The sequence below is a fragment of the Triticum urartu genome, chromosome 3, assembly GCF_003073215.2.
Source record: "Triticum urartu cultivar G1812 chromosome 3, Tu2.1, whole genome shotgun sequence".
NCBI classification, from domain to species: domain Eukaryota; kingdom Viridiplantae; phylum Streptophyta; class Magnoliopsida; order Poales; family Poaceae; genus Triticum; species Triticum urartu.
In genome coordinates this window covers 507953751-507974055 of record NC_053024.1, presented here as the reverse complement: position 1 = coordinate 507974055, position 20305 = coordinate 507953751, and positions in this window count along the sequence as shown.

Sequence of the window (20305 nt, the reverse complement as noted above, 5' to 3'; positions counted from 1 at the left end):
GTCTCCGGGTCAATAACCAATAGCAGAACCTGGATGCTCATATTAGTTCCTACATATTCTATGAAGATCTTTATCGGTCAAACCGCATAACGATATACATTGTTCCCTTTGTCATCGGTATGTTACTTGCCCGAGATTCGATCGTCGGTATCTCAATACCTAGTTCAATCTCGTTACCGACAAGTCTCTTTACTCATTCCGTAATGCATCAGCCCGTAACTAACTCAATAGTCACATTGCTTGCAAGGCTTATAATGATGTGCATTACCGAGAGCGCTCAGAGATACATCTCCGATAGACGGAGTGACAAATCCTAATCTTGATCTATGCCAACTCAGCAAACACCATCTGTCGGTGTCAAAACCGGCAGATCTTGGGTAGGGAGTCCCGAACTGTGCGCCTAGGCGGATGGTAACAGGAGGCAGGGGACACGAAGTTTTACCCAGGTTCAGGCCCTCTTGATGGAGGTAAAACCCTACGTCCTGCTTGATTAATATTGATGATATGGGTAGTACAAGAGTAGATCTACCACGAGACAGAGAGGCTAAACCCTAGAAGCTAGCATATGGTATGATTATATCTTGTCCTATGGACTAAAACCCTCCGGTTTATATAGACATCGGAGAAGGCTAGGGTTACACAAGGTCGGTTACAAAGGAGGAGATATGCATATCCGTATTGCCTAGCTTGCCTTCCATGCCAAGTAGAGTCCCATCCGGACACGAGACGAAGTCTTCAATCTTGTATCTTCATAGTCTAACAGCCCGGCCAAAGAATATAGTCCAGCTGTCCGGAGACCCCCTAATCCAGGACTCCCTCAGTAGCCCCTGAACCAGGCTTCAATGACGATGAGTCCGACGCGCAGTATTGTCTTCGGCATTGCAAGGCGGGTTCCTCCTCTGAATACATCACGGAAGAATTTGAATACAATGATAGTGTCCAACCCTGCAAAATAAGTTTCCACATACCACCATAGAGAGAATAATATTTCCACAAATCTAGTCTGCTGACACGTTTTGGCAACACGACATTATGCCATGGCACGGTAATTATTCGAACCATTTTTCTTCAACCAGCTCCACACATAATGCGAGGCAGTTTTTTGACACGTCTTGTCAAAGTAGAGATCGTGTTCCCCTAATTACGGGATTCTCATCAATACGGTCATGGGTAACCCAACCGTATCTAGGACTCCTAGATTATAGGCAAGTCCCAAATGGCCACGGAGAGGACGCTTGATATTCACCCTCTTTATAAAGGGACAAGGCTTTTACTCTTTCCCTCCCGTGCTCAATCGAATCCTTCCCCCGCCTCGAGTTCTAACACCCAAAACCCAGGTCAGGTGCTCCGGACCTTCAATCATGTCCGGATCTAGCCTTCAAGGCCGGTGGATGCCCTCCTCCGTTACAGAAGAAGATATCAAGAAGTTGAGGGAGGCCAGATACCTGACCGCTGAGGTTTCGCATCGGCTACCTGCCCGAGGGCAGGTCGTCCCTACTCCTGAACCCAACGAAAACGTCGTGTTCATCTCCCACTTCCTCCGAGGTCTAGGCCTCACTCTGGATCCCTTCATTAGGGGGCTGATGTTTTATTACGGGCTAGATTTCCATGATCTAGCCTCGGACTCCTTTCTCCACATGTCATCATTTATTGTTGTATGTGAGGCCTTCCTCCGTATTACCCCTCACTTCGGCCTATGGCTCAAGACCTTTGACGTGAAGCCGAAGATGGTCGAGGGGCAGCATGTAGCGTGCGGAGGTGCATTAATAAGCAAGATCGCCGGAGCTCCATGGCCAAAGGGTTCTATTCCAGAGGTGTCCGGATTATGGCAACGGGAGTGGTTCTACATCACAGCCCCCAGAAGTGCCAAGTGGGCGGCTGCCCCTGCTTTCCGCTCAGGCCCTCCACCACAACGGATGTCATGGATTAGCAGAGGGCTGAGCTGGGGTCCCGCCAAGGACGTGCCTGTACTACAAAGCCACATTCAAAATCTCTTCGAAGGAGATTTCAGTTTTATTATGGTAATGCAAGTCATGCTGGTTCGATGAATCCAGCCATGCAAACGCCGGCCCCTTCGCATGTGGGAGTTCAACCCAGAAGGACCGCGCGCTATTCAGAATTTCCCCGGCCTGACGCACGAGGAGATGTATAGATCATTCTACGGACCCCAGATAGAGTGTCGGATACTACCGAGGACGTGGGCCTGAGCAACAACCGCACCGCTGATCAAGTAAGTTATCCTCTAGCCGAACACACCGTCTTTCATTTATCATGACGTTATTCTGAGAAATCGCTCTTTGACCAGGATTGGATAACAAAGGCGAAGATGATTCGGTGTTCGGCCCCCCTTCCTGAGGGTTTGGAAAATCCGGTACCGGAAAAGATGCTCGAGCTAGCACCTTGCCCGGAGCCCTCAAAGGAAGACAAAGGGGGGAATAATGAGGGCAAAAGTGGGCCTCCACCGCTACCTATTCCGACCGAGGGAACGAGCGCCTCCATGAGGGAGGATAACCAAGGAGAGGAATCTGACATTCTCTCACCCCGGGGAAGGAAGAGGACTACCTCTGAAGATCCGGAAACCAAGGTTTCCAGCGGGAGAAGAGATCTCCACCAGAGGGTCCTGCCTTGAAGGGTGCTCTTGCCGCACAAAGTCCGCGCGGGGATCAGCCCTCTAACGAGCTGTAAGTAATTAAAAAGTACTTTAATAGCGAAGATATATTACCTTACCTCTGAGGAAAATAATCGAAGTATTTATCTTGCAGTTCGGATCTTAGCCCTTCTCAGCAGAGCTCGTCTTCGGGGGATCTTCTTCCGGAGATGATGGAGAGCGAAACGCCTCCTCCGGACTCCTCCGCTCAAGAAGCGGGCGATCTTGAAGTGTCATCATGGAGGGCCTCTCCAGATCCGGTGAGGCCAGAAGATAATCCTATAGTCACCCGAAGTCCCCAGCGTTCGGCTCTTGAAGAGAGCAAACAGAAGAGTTCGGCACCGTCTGGTATGCGGTCGGACGTACTGAGAGAGCTGTTGGAGCGAGCGGCCATCTCAGAAGAACACAGTACATTGATGGGTATGGTGATGGAAAGGATTTCATCCGCCGAAAGCGGGTTGCATGATGCCTTTATGAGTCTACTGATGGGCTTTGAGGTACGTAAAATGATGTACATTTGTGATGGTACCACACATTTTTAGGTGTGCCCTGTGTAGATAGTAGCCCCTGAGACTCTGGTTGTCGCTGAAAATGGCGGCAAACAGAGGATCGTAGTCCCCGGCAATAACCATACCGCTTTAATGTGCAGGTAGTGGGAGCTCCGGTGGCTAGCGGGACTCATGAGTTTGCCGAACTGAAGCGGCAACTAGATGCGGCGGATGCCGACATCGAGCTTGTTAACAAGAGGCTTGACGAGGCACAGGGGAAGTGGTATTTTCTGGTGAATGCCACATAGTAAGAGCAGCATGATGCCAGTATCTTTAATATGTTGTGACTGCAGATGGAGCTGCCACCGTGGAAACCCTGCGGGCGGAACTTGCCCGAGCCAAAGAACAAGCAAGGATTAGTAATGCGGCTGCTTTGAAGGCGGCCGAAGAGTTGAAAGTCGAGAAGGCCGTGCATTGCGAGAGCAAAGAGAAGATGGCCATAAAGTTAAAAGACACTGCCGACCGTTGCCAGTTCCTTGAAAAAGAAAACCGAGCGAAGGCAACGGACCTTGAAAAGGCCACGATGGCGAACAAAGACACCCGCTCTGCTATGAGAGCGAAGAAGGAGGAGCTGCATGAAGCCAGGGATATTGTGGCTGGGAAGCCCTTTATGCTGCGGAGGAAGTTCGGAGATCTGCGGTATGCCCCTCTGGATCGGCTGTGGAGTTCGGCAGACGCATATATGGACTTGGCGGCGAGCGCTGTTGATGCGGCCAAATACTTCCGAGATCAAACAGATCGTGAAGTGGACAAGCTGTTCTGGTCACAATTTAACGTTCCAGAGCGTCCACTTCCGTTGACTGATCAACTAGCCGAATGGGCCGAACTCAATAGGTTGTCCGGACTCGCCATGAGGTCTGTCGTGGACCAGCTGTGGCCGGAAAAGCCGAAGCCGAACAACTATTTCAGCTTAGTGCAGCAGTTCCTTGGTGCGGTGCCGCGCATCAATGCGATGAAGAGGTCGGCGTGCATAGAAGGCTCGCGGATGGCCCTTGCCCGTGTTAAAGCATACTGGGCGGGGATGGATGCTACCACTGTTGCGCGTAGGGTTCGGCCATAGGCCGAGTGGCTGCCGAGCACTATTTCGAAGAGGTTCTCGAGGGTGCCCATTTGATAGAGGCCCAGTGCTCGAAGAATATTATGTTTGAGTGACATGTATTCCCATTGTAAACACAATGTTTTTATGAAATTCATTAAGGCTATGTTTATACTTTTGCCTGAAAGTAATATGATGCCTCATGTGCGGCCGTTTATGTATACATGTGTATAACCTGAAAGATTGCAGTCGTTGGCTTTAGCCCCCACACATATGATGCGAAGGTGTTCGCAGAAGACGCGTGTTCACACTTTACCCAACATCTTGGTCCTATTAAGGAGGTGATAGCGCAGCGAACGAGGCAACCGGACTATAATGCTTTAACACTTTCACTTAGCCATAGGAGTTTGACGGTGGGGCTACTATATAGCCCCTGGTGGCTCCGCACTCTCCCGAATTTGGGGTGCGTACATGCCTGGCCGGGAAACGGCCCTTCGTTAAGGCAGAGGAATTCTAACATTCCGATAGGTCATCGAGTGGTTGACCAGTCTCACGCTATATCATGACAGTCAATTTTCGGATTTCTCTACTGAGGTGCTCGTCCGGATGACCCGGGGCACAATCGCAGTAGTTCTCCTAGTGCTACCTTAGCCAATAGAGCGGAACGTAAGGTACCAAAACATAGGAGCTGGGCAAACCCAGCATTTGACCAAAGACATGATTCGGAGCTGATGCATATAGGGCCAAACTCGTGACGTCGAACACTCCCTAAGGTATTCGGTCTTTATGGTATGAACCAGGCCTAATCAGTGCCCTTTGTGAGAAGCCCCTAGTGTTCAGGTACGTGCATTATTCTGACGTGGCCACATGCCAAGACGCCAGCATCCTTCTCAATTATACGGAGAATCCGAGGGATGTGTATCAACAAGAGACAGTAAAAAAGGTTGACGCAGGGTCTTAATCTATAAAGAATCCTTGGAACGGGTCCCTCCTGCACGTCTGCGCCTGTGTCTCCGTTGTGCCGTATCCTGGACGGGTGTAGCACGGTGGTCATCTATAAAAGAGAGGAACTTAGGTGAAAAGTTGTCGTGCAAAATGGTAGGTTTTTTGAAAAAAACCATGTATAATTGAAGATGAGTAAAAATTGCCACTTGTATGCGCGTGTTGAGCCCCTTGTATTTGTGATAGGGGTGTGGCCATAAAACCTGTACAAATTACATACAGCTGCGCCGAACTCGTCTAACCGTGTCCGTGGTCTTGGAGACCTATCGAATACTTTAGTTGGCGAGGCCGTTTTAGTGTGTGGCTGCCCAGGCAGCCGCATTCTCTTCGGCGCGCAGAGATCGCTCCATATTTCCATTTACTGTAATGATGCCACGTGGACCGGGCATCTTAAGCGTGAGGGAAGCGTAGTGCGGTATTGCGTTAAAGCGAGCGAAAGCTTCGCGTCCAAGTAGTGGTTGATAGCCACTTTGGAACGGAGCAATGTGGAAGGTTAAATTTTCGCTACGGAAGTTATCGGGGAAGCCGAATATAACTTCTAGTAGCAGGGAGCCCGTGCAGTGAGCCCCTGGGCCTGGCATTACTCCTTTAAAGGTAGTATTGTTGTGGCAAATTTTCGTTGGGTCTATCCCCATTTTGCGGATTGTGTCCTAATATATCAGGTTTAGACTGCTGCCACCGTCCATCAGGACTCGTGTGAAATGGTATCCGTCAATTATTGGATCTAATACTAAGGCTGCCCATCCTGCATGCCGGATATTTGCTGAGTAATCCCAATGGTCGAAAGTGATCGGTTGAGCCGACCAGTGGCAGGACTCCGCGGTGATAGGCCCTTGGGCATATTTCTCTGGGAGTGCTGCTTTATTTCTCCCCTTGATCACGTGTAACATGTTTACTGTTTTGACTTCTGGTGGAAATTTCTTTTGCTCCCCAGTGTCTTGCTTGAGAGGCTCATCCTCGTCTTCGCTTGGTGTATCCTCCCCCTTGTGTACGGCGTTCAGCTTGCCGGACTGCTTGAAGACCCAACATTCTCTGTGGGTATGATTAGCGGGTTTACCAGGGGTGCTATCGATCTGACATATTTGGTCTAAAATTTTGTTCAGGCTGGTTAGTTCATCTCTGGCGCCTTTAGGGGGCGGCTTTTGCTGACCTGGCCGAGAGCTTCTGAATCTGGCGTTTACTGCCGTGCTCTTTGGGCTGTCTTCTTTATTCCGGCGCTTATTATTTTTGCTGCGTCGTGATTTCTCGTTTTCATCTCTAACTTTGGATGTACTTGGGTCGCTGGTGCTGCATCTGGCTAGCCAGCTGTCCTCACCCGCGCAAAAGCGGGTCATGAGGCTTCTTAATGCTGCCACTGTTCTCGGCTTTTCTTGACCGAGGTGTCTAGCAAGCCATTCATCACGGACGCTATGCTTAAAAGCTGCCAAGTCTTCGGCGTCCGGACAGTTGACTATTTGGTTCTTTTTAGTAAAAAAACCTGTTCCAAAGCTTTCAGGCTGACTCTCTGAGCTGTTGAGTTATATGACTCAAATCATCCGCATCCGGAGGTCGGACATAAGTCCCTTGAAAATTTGCCCGAAAAGCATCTTCGAGCTCTTCCCAGCTTCCAATGGAGTTTTCGGGGAGGCTTTTAAGCCAGTGCCGAGCTGGCCCTTTGAGCTTGAGGGGTAAGTACTTGATGGCGTGGAGATCATCTGCTCAAGCCATATTGATATGGAGGATATAGTCCTCAATCCAGACCCCAGGGTCTGTTGTTCCGTCGTATGCCTCTATGTTTACGGGTTTGAATCCCTCTGGAAATTCATGGTCCAGCACATCATCGGTGAAACATAGGGGGTGTGCGGCACCCCTGTATCTGGGTTTACCGTGTTGTTCGGATGTTTGTTGTGTTGCCGTGGTCCGGCGATGGTTCACCCTACTCTAACCCTGGGTCTGTATGATCGTTGTTTCTGCCGAGGCGGGATTTGGAGTGGCGCTTACGCCGCCGCTTTGACTGCTTCTCGAGGGGACAACCCTTCATTGCGTCCTTCTGTTCCTCGTGGTCGTTTTCTTTTGGTGTGTCCACCATGTATACGTCATGTGATGAAGTGGGCGTCCAGTGCCCTGTGGGCAGTAGTTCCTGTTCGTCTCCTGCATCGTCGTCCATACCGTTGATGTCTTCGGAGTCGAAGTAGAGCATGTCGGTTAGGTCATCGACAGTGGCTACTAAGTGGGTGGTGGGTGGGCGGTGAATTTTGACGCCATCCGCATCCCAATCCTGCCGGACATAGTTCGGCCAGGATTCTCTTGACAAGGAAAGAGACCTTAATGAGCTCAGTATGTCGCCAAGGGGTGAGTGCTGAAAAATATCCGCGGAGGTAAACTCCATGATCGGCACCCAATTGGATTCGCTAGGAACGGGCGCAGGCGGTTCGGAGTCCGTGGCCGGAGAGAGATCCGACAGTTTGTCAACACGGCTCTTGTGCAGAGTAAGGTCGATGTTCAGCTCAGTCGCCGATGGGGTTAAGGCGTCCGTGGCGGGGTCCATCCACCTGTCCATGGACGGCGCAACTGGCTCCGAATTGAGGGTCGGAGCGGCTGTTGGTGCGATCTCCTGAACACTGTCGAATGGTTGAGCTAAATCGTACTCATCATGACCGCGTGACGCACAAGGCAGAGGCTCGAATCCGTCGAAGATCAAGTCTCCACGGATATCGGCCGTGTAGCTTAAGCTTCCAAACCTGGCCTGATGGCCAGGGGCGTAGCTTTCAATCTGCTCCAGATGGCCAAGCGAATTGGCCCGCAGTGCAAAGCCGCCGAATACAAAAATCTGTCCGGGGAGAAAAGTCTCACCCTGGACTGCATCGCTAATGATGATAGAAGGAGCCATCAAGCCTAACGGCGATGACACAGAGGAACTCTCAATGAAAGCACCAATGTCGGTGTCAAAACCGGCAGATCTCGGGTAGGGGGTCCCGAACTATGTGTCTAGGCGGATGGTAACAGGAGGCAGGGGACACGAAGTTTTACCCAGGTTCGGGCCCTCTTGATGGAGGTAAAACCCTACGTCCTGCTTGATTAATATTGATGATATGGGTAGTACAAGAGTAGATCTACCATGAGATCAGAGAGGCTAAACCCTAGAAGCTAGCCTATGGTATGATTGTATCTTGTCCTACGGACTAAAACCCTCCAGTTTATATAGACACCGGAGAGGGCTAGGGTTACACAAGGTCGGTTACAAAGGAGGAGATATGCATATCCGTATTTCCTAGCTTGCCTTCCACGCCAAGTAGAGTCCCATCCGGACACGAGACGAAGTCTTCAATCTTGTATCTTCATAGTCTAACAGTCCGGCCAAAGAATATAGTCCGGCTGTCCGGAGACCCCCTAATCCAGGACTCCCTCACCATCGGAGACACCTGTAGAGCATCTTTATAATAACCCAGTTACGTTGTGACATTTGATAGCACACAAGGTGTTCCTCCGGTATTTGAGAGTTGCATAATCTTATAGTCAGAGGAACATGTATAAGTCATGAAGAAAGCAGTAGCAATGAAACTGAACGATCATTATGCTAAGCTAATGGATGGGTCTTGTCCATCACATCATTCTCTAATAATGTGATCCCGTTCATCAAATGACAACACATGTCCATGGCTAGGAAACTTAACCATCTTTGATTAACGAGCTAGTCAAGTAGAGGCATACTAGGGACACTCTGTTTGTCTATGTATTCACACATGTACTAAGCTTTCGGTTAATACAATTCTAGCATGAATAATAAACGTTTATCATGGTATAAGGAAATATAAATAACAACTTTATTATTGCCTCTAGGGCATATTTCCTTCAATCTCCCACTTGCACTAGAGTCAATAATCTAGTTCACATCGTCATGTGATTTAACACCAATAGTTTACATCTTTATGTGATTAGTTCACATTTCCATGTGACTAACACCCAAAGGGTTTACTAGAGTGAATAATCTAGTTCACATCGCTATGTGATTAACACCCAAAGAGTGATCATGTTTTGCTTGTGAGAGAAATTTAGTCAACGGGTCTACCACATTCAGAGCCGTATGTATTTTGCAAATTTTCCGTGTCTACATTGCTTTGCACGGAGCTACTCTAGCTAATTGCTCCCACTTTCAATATGTATCTAGATCGAGACTTAGAGTCATCCAGATCAGTGTCAAAGCTTTGCATCGACGTAACTCTTTACGACGAACTCTTTGTCACCTCCGTAACCGAGAAACATTTCCTTATTCCACTAAGGATATTTTTGACCGCTGACCAGTGATCCACTCCTGGATCACTATTGTACCCTCTTGCCAAACTTATGGCGATGTACACAATAGGTCTGGTACACAACATAGCATACTTTGTAGAACCTATGACTGAGGCATAGGGAATGTCTTTTCATTGTCTTTCAATTTTCTGTCGTAGTCGGTTTTTGAGTCTTTGCTCAACTTCACACCTTGCAACACAGGCAAGAACTCCTTCTTTGACTGTTCCATTTCGAACTACTTCAAAATCTTGTCAAGGTATGTAATCATTGAAAATATATCAAGCGTCTTGATCTATCTCTATAGATCTTGATGCTCAATATGTAAGTAGCTTCACCGTGGTCTTTCTTTGAAAAACTCCTTTCAAACATTCCTTTATGCTTTCCAGAAAATTCTACATTATTTCCGATCAACAATATGTCATTCACATATACTTATCAGAAATGCTGTAGTGCTCCCACTCACTTTCTTGTAAATACAGGCTTCACCACAAGTCTGTATAAAACCATATGCTTTGATCACTTTATCAAAGCATATATTCCAACTCCGAGATGCTTGCACCAGTCCATAGATGGATCGCTGGAGTTTGCTCACTTTGTTAGCACCTTTAGGATCAACAAAACCTTCTGGTTGCATCATATACAACTCTTCTTTAACAAATCCATCAAGGAATGCAGTTTTGACATCCATTTGCCAGATTTCATAAAATGCAGCAACTCCTAACATGATTCGGACAGACTTTTAAGCATCGATACGAGTGAGAAAATCTCATCATAGGAAATGATGAAGCTATGCACCTAGGGTAGGGTCATAGGCCTGACCTAGACGCCCTCCCCAAGGACATCACCCTAAAGCCAGAAGCATTCAAAGGGTACCATCATCCACTCGACCAGAGACATTCCACTCAGAAGAATCAATGTCACTCGACCGTCACAGAAATCACTCGACAAACAGAAGATCTAAAGTCACTCTACACAGCAACGGTTGGGCGTTTACTCATAGACTTAACTATCATTTATAGCACTTTAATACAGACGTTACCTGTAACGCTCCTTCTTTATGTACATTGAACCCCGCGTAACGGAGGGGAGCTGGGGTCCTGGCGCACTCTATATAAGCCACCCCCTCCTCCAGGACAGGGGTTCGCATCTTTTGTAAACTCACACATGCATATAATCCAGTCGACCGCCTCCGGGCACCGAGACGTAGGGCTGTTACTTCCTCCGCGAAGGTCCTGAACTCGTAAACTCGTGTGTACAACTACTCCATAGCTAGGATCTTGCCTCCTCATACCTACCCCCCATTATACTGTCAGTCTTAGATACACGACAGTTGGCGCCCACCGTGGGGCAGGTGTCTTAGCAGTTTGTTAGAGAAGTTGCGATTTTTCCGATTCCCGTCATCATGGTTTCCGGCGGAGGATTGGCTGAAGACCGCGATATCCGTCTAGGCGCGCTTGTCTTATCGCCAACGACTCCGCTTGGCTCCATGAGGCTCCACTCGACGTCGAGGGGCTCCCCGTCCGCGGGGTGACGCACTTCCGCGCATGCGTCTGCGACATCCTTCTTCAGCAGACATCGGCTCAGTATCAGTCGGCTCCTACGACAACCTCGCTTTTCATTGTTCGCCGACGCTAGCGATCCGGTCGGTCGCGGCTTCAGCGGTGGGTGAGGCATGCGGTGGCCCGCCAATCGGCCACCCCACAAATCGCGGCGATCGAGCCCGATGAAACTCTCTACAGCCTGTTCGATTTGTCGAATGGCTCCGTCGAGACTGCATCCGAGTGCGACAGCAGCGACCCCGTGGCGGAATTCTTGTTGGTCAATGGACCACGCAGTCCTCCTGGCTTCACCCGTGAAGATGGTGGTGATGGCGTCGGCGACCCATCACATGTCCACGAGGAGTACCGCCCCGAACCCCTCTCTTCGCAGTGGAGGGAAGAGCTTCGCCGTCGTAATATGGATGCACTTCACACTCCTATCGTTGGAGAAACCCCCGAGGCCCAGGCCTTGGAGGAGGCGCGCCTGGCCAACTTGGCTGAGCGCACTCGATTGGAGAACCTCCAGCGCGCACTCGATGAGCGTGCTCGGCAGCGGATTCCTGAGTCCAGTCGACGACAACTTTTTCTGCCTCCGACTCAGGTATACCGAACTTCGATCCAGAATCTCACAGCTGCAACTCGAATAGCAGAGTCAATTCAACCTTCCCAGTCAGAAGCTGCCGAGGTTTGATGCAGATCCGGGCTTTACTCCGGGCAGCAGGAGAGCAAAATACAGCAGTATCTCAGTCGCGGAATAGGATTCATAGCAGATCTGTGGTGGCAGATACTGTCCAATCTGCTCACCGCCCAAGATCACCTCCGCGGTGTGAGGGACGTGGGCACCAGCAAGATCAGTATAGGAACCGTGAGCAGTATGATCATCGACTCGACCACGATGACCGTCGTCGAGTGCCCACGCCTCCTCCGAGGAGTGGGTCATACGTGCCTCGGCGGCAAGATGACAGGCGCCCCCACAGCGACGAACGAAGAATTCCGGTCGACCCCAAAGAGCCAGGCTTTGATGCAAGATCTATCCTCGTTCAAGGTATGGTTGATAGGAATAGGGCTCACAGAGAAGGCCACGATAGAGATCATCCGACTGGAAGCAGGGTGCATGTTTCAGGACCCGAGTGTTTCAGCAGAGCCATCAGAGCAGCAGTGATTCCTCCCAACTTCAGGTTGGCGACTGGAGTCAGCAAGTTCACCGGCGAATCCAAGCCAGACACTTGGCTTGAGGACTACCGAGTGGCTGTGCAGATTGGTGGCGGCAATGACGATGTGGCTATGAAGCACCTTCCCTTGATGTTGGAGGGCTCAGCCAGAGCGTGGCTGAATCAGTTGGCTCCTGGTAGCATATATAGTTGGGAAGAACTTGCCCGAGTGTTTGTTAGAACCTTTGAAGGTACTTGCAAAAGGCCGGCAGGGTTGACAGAATTGCAGTGTTGTGTTCAGAAACCAAATGAAACCTTGAGGGATTATATCCAGAGATGGATCACGTTACACCATACAGTGGAGAATGTGTCAGATCACCAAGCAATCTGTAGGCGAAGAGGAAGACCGACTCCGGAGTGGCAAGCACAAAACAGTCGCCCAAGAAACCAGAGGAGGGAATTCTAGTCGAAAACAGAAGCGAAAGGCTGAACCAGCTGCTCCTGGTGAAGCTTTAGTTGTTGCCCAAGGAAAGTTCAAAGGAAAGCCCAAAGGGCCTTGGACTCCCAAAAAAGTTAAGGATAAAGATGGGAATGATGTGTTGGATCTACCGTGCCATATTCATACCAAAAAATATGAAGAGGGGAACATCATTTACCCTAAACACACCACTCGACAGTGTCGTTTCCCAATCCAACAGTTCCGAGAGAAACAACCCAAGGAGAAGGAAAAGGAGTCGGATGGAGGTGAGGATAGGGAAGAAGATGATGATGGTTTTCCCAACGTCAATTCCACGCTGATGATTTTTGCTGATGTTGAAAGAAAAAGTCGATTGCAAGTTATTAATAGAGAAGTAAACATGGTTGCTCCAGCAACACCAAATTATCTGAAGTGGTCCCAGACTGCCATCACATTCGACCAGTGGGACCATCCAACCCATATAGCCACCCCTGGGAGGCAAGCACTGGTGGTCGACCCAGTAGTTGAAGGCACTCGATTGACTAAAGTGCTGATGGATGGCGGCAGTGGCCTGAATATCCTTTATGCTGAAACCTTGAAGGGAATGGGCATTCCGATGTCCAAGTTTAGTGAAAGCAACATGAGTTTCCACAACGTTATACCTGGCAAGAAGGCTCAGTCACTCGGCCAAATCACCCTTGATGTGGTTTTCGGCGATTCCAAGAATTACCACAAGGAAAAGTTGACATTTGAGGTAGTGGATTTCAAGAGTGCTTACCATGCTATTCTAGGTAGGCCCGCTTATGCACGTTTTATGGCTTGACCATGTTACGTGTATCTAAAATTGAAGATGCCTGGTCCTAGAGGAGTAATCACTGTCACTGGCAATCGGCAGAAGGCAGAAGAGTGCTTTCAAAAGGGCTCAAAAATTGCCGATGCACAAATGGCAGTAGTAGAACTGCAAGAATATCAGAAAAATGTAGAATCGAGTGATTTGCCGCGAGCCAAGAAGCCTACCACAGATTCTGCATTTCAGTCGTCCGGTGAAACGAAGTTGATTCATATTCACTCGACCGATCCCAATGCTGCTTCGACCCATATCTCAACAACACTCGACAGCAAATAGGAAGAAGCGCTCATCCAGCTCCTCCGTGAGAACTGGGACATCTTTGCATGGAAACCTTCTGACATGCCGGGTGTACCTAGGGGACTGGCTGAGCATCGTTTGTGAGTCGACCCAAAAGTAAAACCAGTCAAGGAACATCTCTGACGGTCCGCTGTCCAGAAGAGAAAAGTAATTGGTGAGGAAGTGGCTCGGCTCCTGGAAGTTGAGTTCATCCGAGAAGTCTACCACTCCTAGTGGCTCGCCAATGTTGTCATGGTCCCCAAGAAGGACGATTCACTTTGCATGTGTATTGACTTCAAGCATATCAATCGGGCCTTCCCGAAAGATCATTTTCCTCTCCCCCGCATCGACCAAATCATCGACTCAACTGCGGGGTGTGAGCATTTGTCTTTTTTGGACGCCTATTCCGGGTACCATTAGATCCGACTATATGGACCTGATGAGATAAAAACGGCTTTCATCACTCCATTCGAATGCTTCTGTTATGTCACCATGCCATTCGGCTTGAAGAACGCCGAAGCCACATTCATGAGGATGATCCAGAAGTGTTTGGTCACTCAAATCAGTCAGAATGTGGAAGCATACATGGATCACATTGTGGTCAAGTCACGTAAAGGTTCCGACCTGCTGGCTGACCTTGCTGAAACCTTTGCCAATCTTAGAAGATATGATATCAAGCTTGATCAATCAAAGTGCACATTCGGAGTTCCTGGCGAAAAGTTACTCGGTTTCCTCGTTTCCGAACGAGGGATCGATGCTAACCCAGAGAAAGTTGGTGCTATACTTCGGATGAAACGCCCTGTGCGTGTGCACGATGTCCAGAAGCTTACTGGTTGTTTGGCCACCTTGAGTCGATTCATTTCTCGCCTCGGTGAAAAGGCATTGCCTCTTTACCGACTGATGAAGAAGTCTGATTAGTTCGAGTGGACTCCCGAAGCTGATGCAGCGTTTGCAGAGCTCAAAGCCCTGCTTTCCACCCAGCCGGTGCTTGCTACAGCAATCAGCAAAGAACCTTTACTGCTTTATATTGCAGCCACTGGACAAGTTGTCAGTACAATACTCACGGTCGAGCGGGAGGAAAAAGGAAAAGCCTATAAAGTTCAACACCCAGTATATTATGTTTTTGAAGTTCTGACTCCGTCGAAGCAAAGATATCCACATTATCAGAAGCTTGTTTACGGGATTTACATGACCACGAAGAAGGTTGCACACTATTTCTCCGATCATTCCATTACAGTTGTCAGCGATGCTCCATTATCGGAGATTCTGAACAACAGAGATGCAACTGGTCGGGTGGCAAAGTGGGCGATTGAACTCCTTCCCCTGGACATCAAATTCGAGGCAAAGAAAGCTATCAAGTCCCAAGCAATAGCTGATTTCCTCGCCGAGTGGATCGAACAACAACTTCCGGCCCAAATTCACTCGGAGCATTAGACCATGTTCTTCGATGGGTCCAAGATGCTGAATGGTTCCGGTGCTGGGGTGGTGTTGGTATCCCCCCGTGGTGACAAACTCAGCTATGTTCTCCAGATTCACTTTGATTCCTCCAACAATGAAGCTGAATATGAAGCACTTCTGTACGGGTTGTGTATGGCCATTTCACTCGGCGTCCGTCGCCTCATGGTCTATGGTGACTCGGATTTAGTGGTCAATCAGGTGATGAAGGAGTGGGACGTCAGAAGCCCAGCTATGACTGGTTATTGCAATGCAGTGAGAAAGTTAGAAAAGAGGTTTGAGGGGTTAGAGCTCCATCACATCCCCCGACTGAAAAATCAAGCAGCCGATGATCTGGCAAAGATAGGCTCCAAGAGGGAAGCCATTCCCAACAATGTGTTCTTGGAGCATATTCATACACCTTCGGTTCAAGAATATCCCTTCCACTGAAGATCCCCCGCAGCCGAAGAGTGCCACCGATCCGACTAAAATCAAGGTTCTAGCCGTGGTCGATTTGATCATGGAGGTTTTGGTCATCACCCCCGATTGGACAATACCATATATCACGTACATTCTTAGAAAGGTGCTCCCAGAGGATGAAGAAGAGGCTCGACAGATCATCCATCGATCTAAAGCCTTTACTGTGATAAGAGGATAGTTGTTCAGAGAAAGTGTGACTGGAGTTTGCCAGAAATGCATAACACCTGAAGAAGGTCGAGTGATCCTCAATGACATCCACTCGGGGACCTGTAGTCACCATGCGTCCTCTCGGACCATTGTGGCCAAAGCATACCGAGCGGGATTTTACTGGCCACGGGCAAATGATATGCCAAAAGAAAGTCGACAAGTGTGAAGGTTGCCAGTTTTACTCCAACATGTCTCACAAGCCTACGTCGGCCCTGAAGACCATTCCACTCGTCTGGCCCTTTGCTGTTTGGGGATTGGACATGGTTGGACCTCTGAGGACTGGTAGGAGTGGATTCACTCATGTGCTTGTAGCAGTCGACAAGTTCACCAAGTGGATTGAGGCCAAGCCTATCAAGAACCTTGAAGCCAGTACTGCTATCAGCTTCATCAGAGAGTTAACATTCAGATATGGTGTTCCACACAGCATCATCACTGACAACGGGTCAAACTTCGATTCCGATGAGTTCAGAACTTTTTGTCCTTCCCAAAGTACTCATGTAACACCCCGGATGTAACTTTCCCTATTTGTACTCCAACTCTTGCCGTTTCCGGCGTTAAGTTAATTTATTTCCTCGGGTTCGGATTTTGTCTCCGTGTGTTGTTGTCGTTGTCATGCATCTCATATCATGTCATCATGTGCATTGCATTTGCATACGTGTTCATCTCATGCATTCGAGCATTTTCCCCGTTGTCCGTTTTGCATTCCGGCGCTTCGTTCTACTCCGGTGGTCATTTCTAGCTTTCTTTGGTGTGTGGGGTTTAAACATTTCCGGATTGGACCGAGACTTGCCAAGCGGCCTTAGTTTACTACCGGTAGACCGCCTGTCAAGTTTCGTATCATTTGGACTTCGTTTGGTACCCCAACGATTAACCGAGGGACCGAAAAGGCCTCGTGTGTGTTGCAGCCCAACACCCCTCCAATTTGGCCCAAAACCCACCAAACTCTACTCCATGTCCTAGAGCGTTCGATCACGATCGCGTGGCCGAAAACCGCACCTCATTTGGACTCTCCTAGCTCCCTCTATGCCTATTTAAAGACCCCCCGTTTTTCGGATCTCCTCCTTCCCCCGAAACCCTAGAAATCATCTCCGCACGGCCGGACACGTCCGTCGCTGCCGGACAAAGCCGCCGCCGCCCCCGCGCCCAGTCAGATCGCGCCACGTGGCCCCGCCCGGCATCCGCCGCCGCCAGCCCGCGAGGCCCGGGGCGGGCCCTCCCCGGCCCGCATCGCCGCGCCGCCCGCGCCCTCCTCCTCCCGGCGCCGCGGCCGCGCCCGACGCGCCGCCGCCGCCGGCTTCGCGCCGCCACCGCCGCCGCCAGCCGCAGCCGCCGCCCCGCTCGGGCTCGTCGCCGGCCACCGCGGCCGACCCGAGCCGCCGCCGCCCCGTTCGCCGCCCCTCGCCGCCTCCTCCCTCACCGGCCGGCGTGCCTCCCCTCGCCAAGTCCGGCGACATTCCGGCGGTGAACAGTAACTCCGGCGACCTCGTAATCCGCGCAAATCTCAGATCTGAAATCCTAACCCTAGGTCGTTTTTTTTCACTAAGTCCCAGAATTCTTGATCCATATGCTCATGTTCGCAGCTCCGTAACTTTGCATCCGTAGCTCCGATTTGGGCATATAGCATATCAAAATGTTCCTCTCAGAGAGTACATCATTTCATTCCATTGCATCATTTTCATTTGAGCTCATCGTGATGTCCGAAATGCTGTTAGAAGAGGGATACTTGAGTTAATTGTCACATCTGTTACTCCGTTTAGCACTTTTGTCATTTTTGCCATGATTAATGTGTGCATGCTATGCCCGTGAGTTCTACATATGTTTTGTTAAGAGTTTTGTCATCTCTCCAGAGGTGCAACCCATGTATTTTTAGGATGTGTGTGGTGACTTGTGCAAGCTTGCAAAGTGGCGCACTTGCTAATTCTGTTTTCAGGGACTTAGTATTTTCACTAAGTCCCGGGATTGTTTATCTCATGATGCCATATGTTCATGTTGTTTCCTAGTGATCCGTGCCTCTTTTGGGGATGATCAGTAAGGGAGTTTTGTTAATATTGTAGTGCTCTATCCATCCATGTCTTTGTTTGCAATTATGGAGCACCCTAGCTTGAGTCAATCAAGCTCTACTTTTGCTTCGTTGCGAATCTGGGCAGATCGTCAACTTGTTTGCGATTTTGCCGATGTTATTGTAGTTGATCCGTGCATGCTATGCCATTGTTGTTGCCATGTATAGCTTGCATTTTGTTCCTTCTTAAGGGATGTATGCTTGTCTTGCCATGACTTGCACCGTGGTGAGTGCATCGAGCTCGTAAACATGCCTTCGTGAGTTATGTTTCAGCATGACCCAGTTTTCACAAAGTCTGAAAACTGATTATGTTTTTGCTATGTTCGTGTGCTTGTTAGTATATTTTGTGATCCCTTTTGGCTCAAGGTCACTAAGTGACTTTTGTTAAGCTTGTTGAGTAGCTCCATGCCATGTCTTTCTTTGACATGTTCAGGTCCTGTAGCATGTTGTTTTGTTGCTCCGAAGAGGGCTATATGATCTGAAATTCCAGACAAGTGTTAATTTCACTAAGTCTGAGATCTGTTTTACCATTTGCGTTTTTGCCATGCTTGTTTGAACCTGTTAATGGATGAATTGGCCGTAGCCCAGTGCTAGACTTTTGTTAAGCATCTTGTGTGCATCCATGCCATGTATTTTTTTGTCATGTTTGGGTGTTGTAGCATGTTCATCTCATTGCATTTAGATGCCTACTTGTTGTAAATCGCAGACCGGTGTCATTTTTGAATCGCTTGCCATTTCCAAACCGTAACTCCGATTCCGGCGTTCTTTATATCGTTTTCAAGTGATTTCATCTCATATTTCCAGTGGCACCCTTGGAATTCCAAGTTGAGGCCAGCTTCATGCATTTCCTGTCATATCTTGCATTTTGCATCCCGCATAGCATATCATCTTTGCATCGTGTTGTTTGAGTTTGCACGTGGTTGATTGTTTCCTTGGTGCTTGTTTGTCTTGTTTGGGTAGAGCCGGGAGACGAGTTTACTAACGAGGAGCCTGTTGAGTTTGCTTTTGAGGATCCAGTCAACTCTGACAACTGTGCAGGCAAGATGATCCTACCCTCGAAATCACTACTATCTTTGATATGCTAGTTGCTCGCTCTTTTGCTGTGCCATTGCTACGATGCCTACCACTTGCTTGCAAGCCTCCCAAATTTCCATGTCAAACCTCTAACCCACCTTTGTCCTAGCAAACCGTTGATTGGCTATGTTACCGCTTTGCTCAGCCCCTCTTATAGCGTTGCTAGTTGCAGGTGAAGATTGGAGGCCGTTCCTTGTTGGAACATTTATTTACTTGTTGGGGATATCATTATATTGCCATGTTATCTTAATGCATCTATATACTTGGTAAAGGGTGGAAGGCTCGGCCTCTCGCCTAGTGTTTTGTTCCACTCTTGCCGCCCTAGTTTCCGTCATATCGGTGTTATGTTCCCGGTTTTTGCGTTCCTTACGCGGTTGGGTTATAATGGAAACCCCTTGATAGTTCGCCTTGATTAAAGCTTTTCCAGCAATGCCCAACATTGGTCTTACCATTCGCCACCTAGACTTTTCTTTCCCTTGGGTTCTGCAGACTCAAGGGTCATCTTATTTTAACCCCCCCGGGCCAGTGCTCCTCTGAGTGTTGGTCCAACCAAGCGATGTCCGGGGCTACCAGGGGCAACTCTGGGCTGGCCTACCCGACGTCTTGCTCATCTGAGTGTGCCCTGAGAAAGAGATATGTGCAGCTCCTATCGGGATTTGTCGGCACATTCGGGCGGTGTTGCTGGTCTTGTTTTAACCTGTCGAAGTGTCTTGAGTTACCGAGATACCGAGTCTGATCGGAATGTCTTGGGAGGAGGTCTATTCCTTCGTTGACCGTGGGAGCTTGTCATGGGCTAAGTTGGGACTCCCCTACAGGGATTGAACTTTCGAAAGCCGTGCCCGCGGTTATGGGCAGATGGGAATTTGTTAATGTCCGGTTATAGACAACTTGAACCTTAATTTAATTAAAATGAATCAACTGAGTGTGTTACCGTGATGGCCTCTTCTCGGCGGAGTCCGGGAAGTGGACACAGAGTTGGAGTAATGTTTGCGCAGGTTGTTCTCTAGCTTCTCGCTCGTGCTTTGCCTCCTCTTCTCGCTCTCTTTGGCGGATAAGTTAGCCACCATATTTGCTAGTCGCTTGCTGCAGCTCCACTCATATTTTACCTTGCCTTACCTATAAGCTTGAATAGTCTTGATCGCGAGGGTGCGAGATTGCTGAGTCCCTGTGGCTCACAGATTACTATTACACCAGATGCAGGGCCTGATGATTCCGCTCCAGGAGACGCGTATGAGCTCAAGTGGGAGTTCGACGAAGACTCTCAACGATACTAT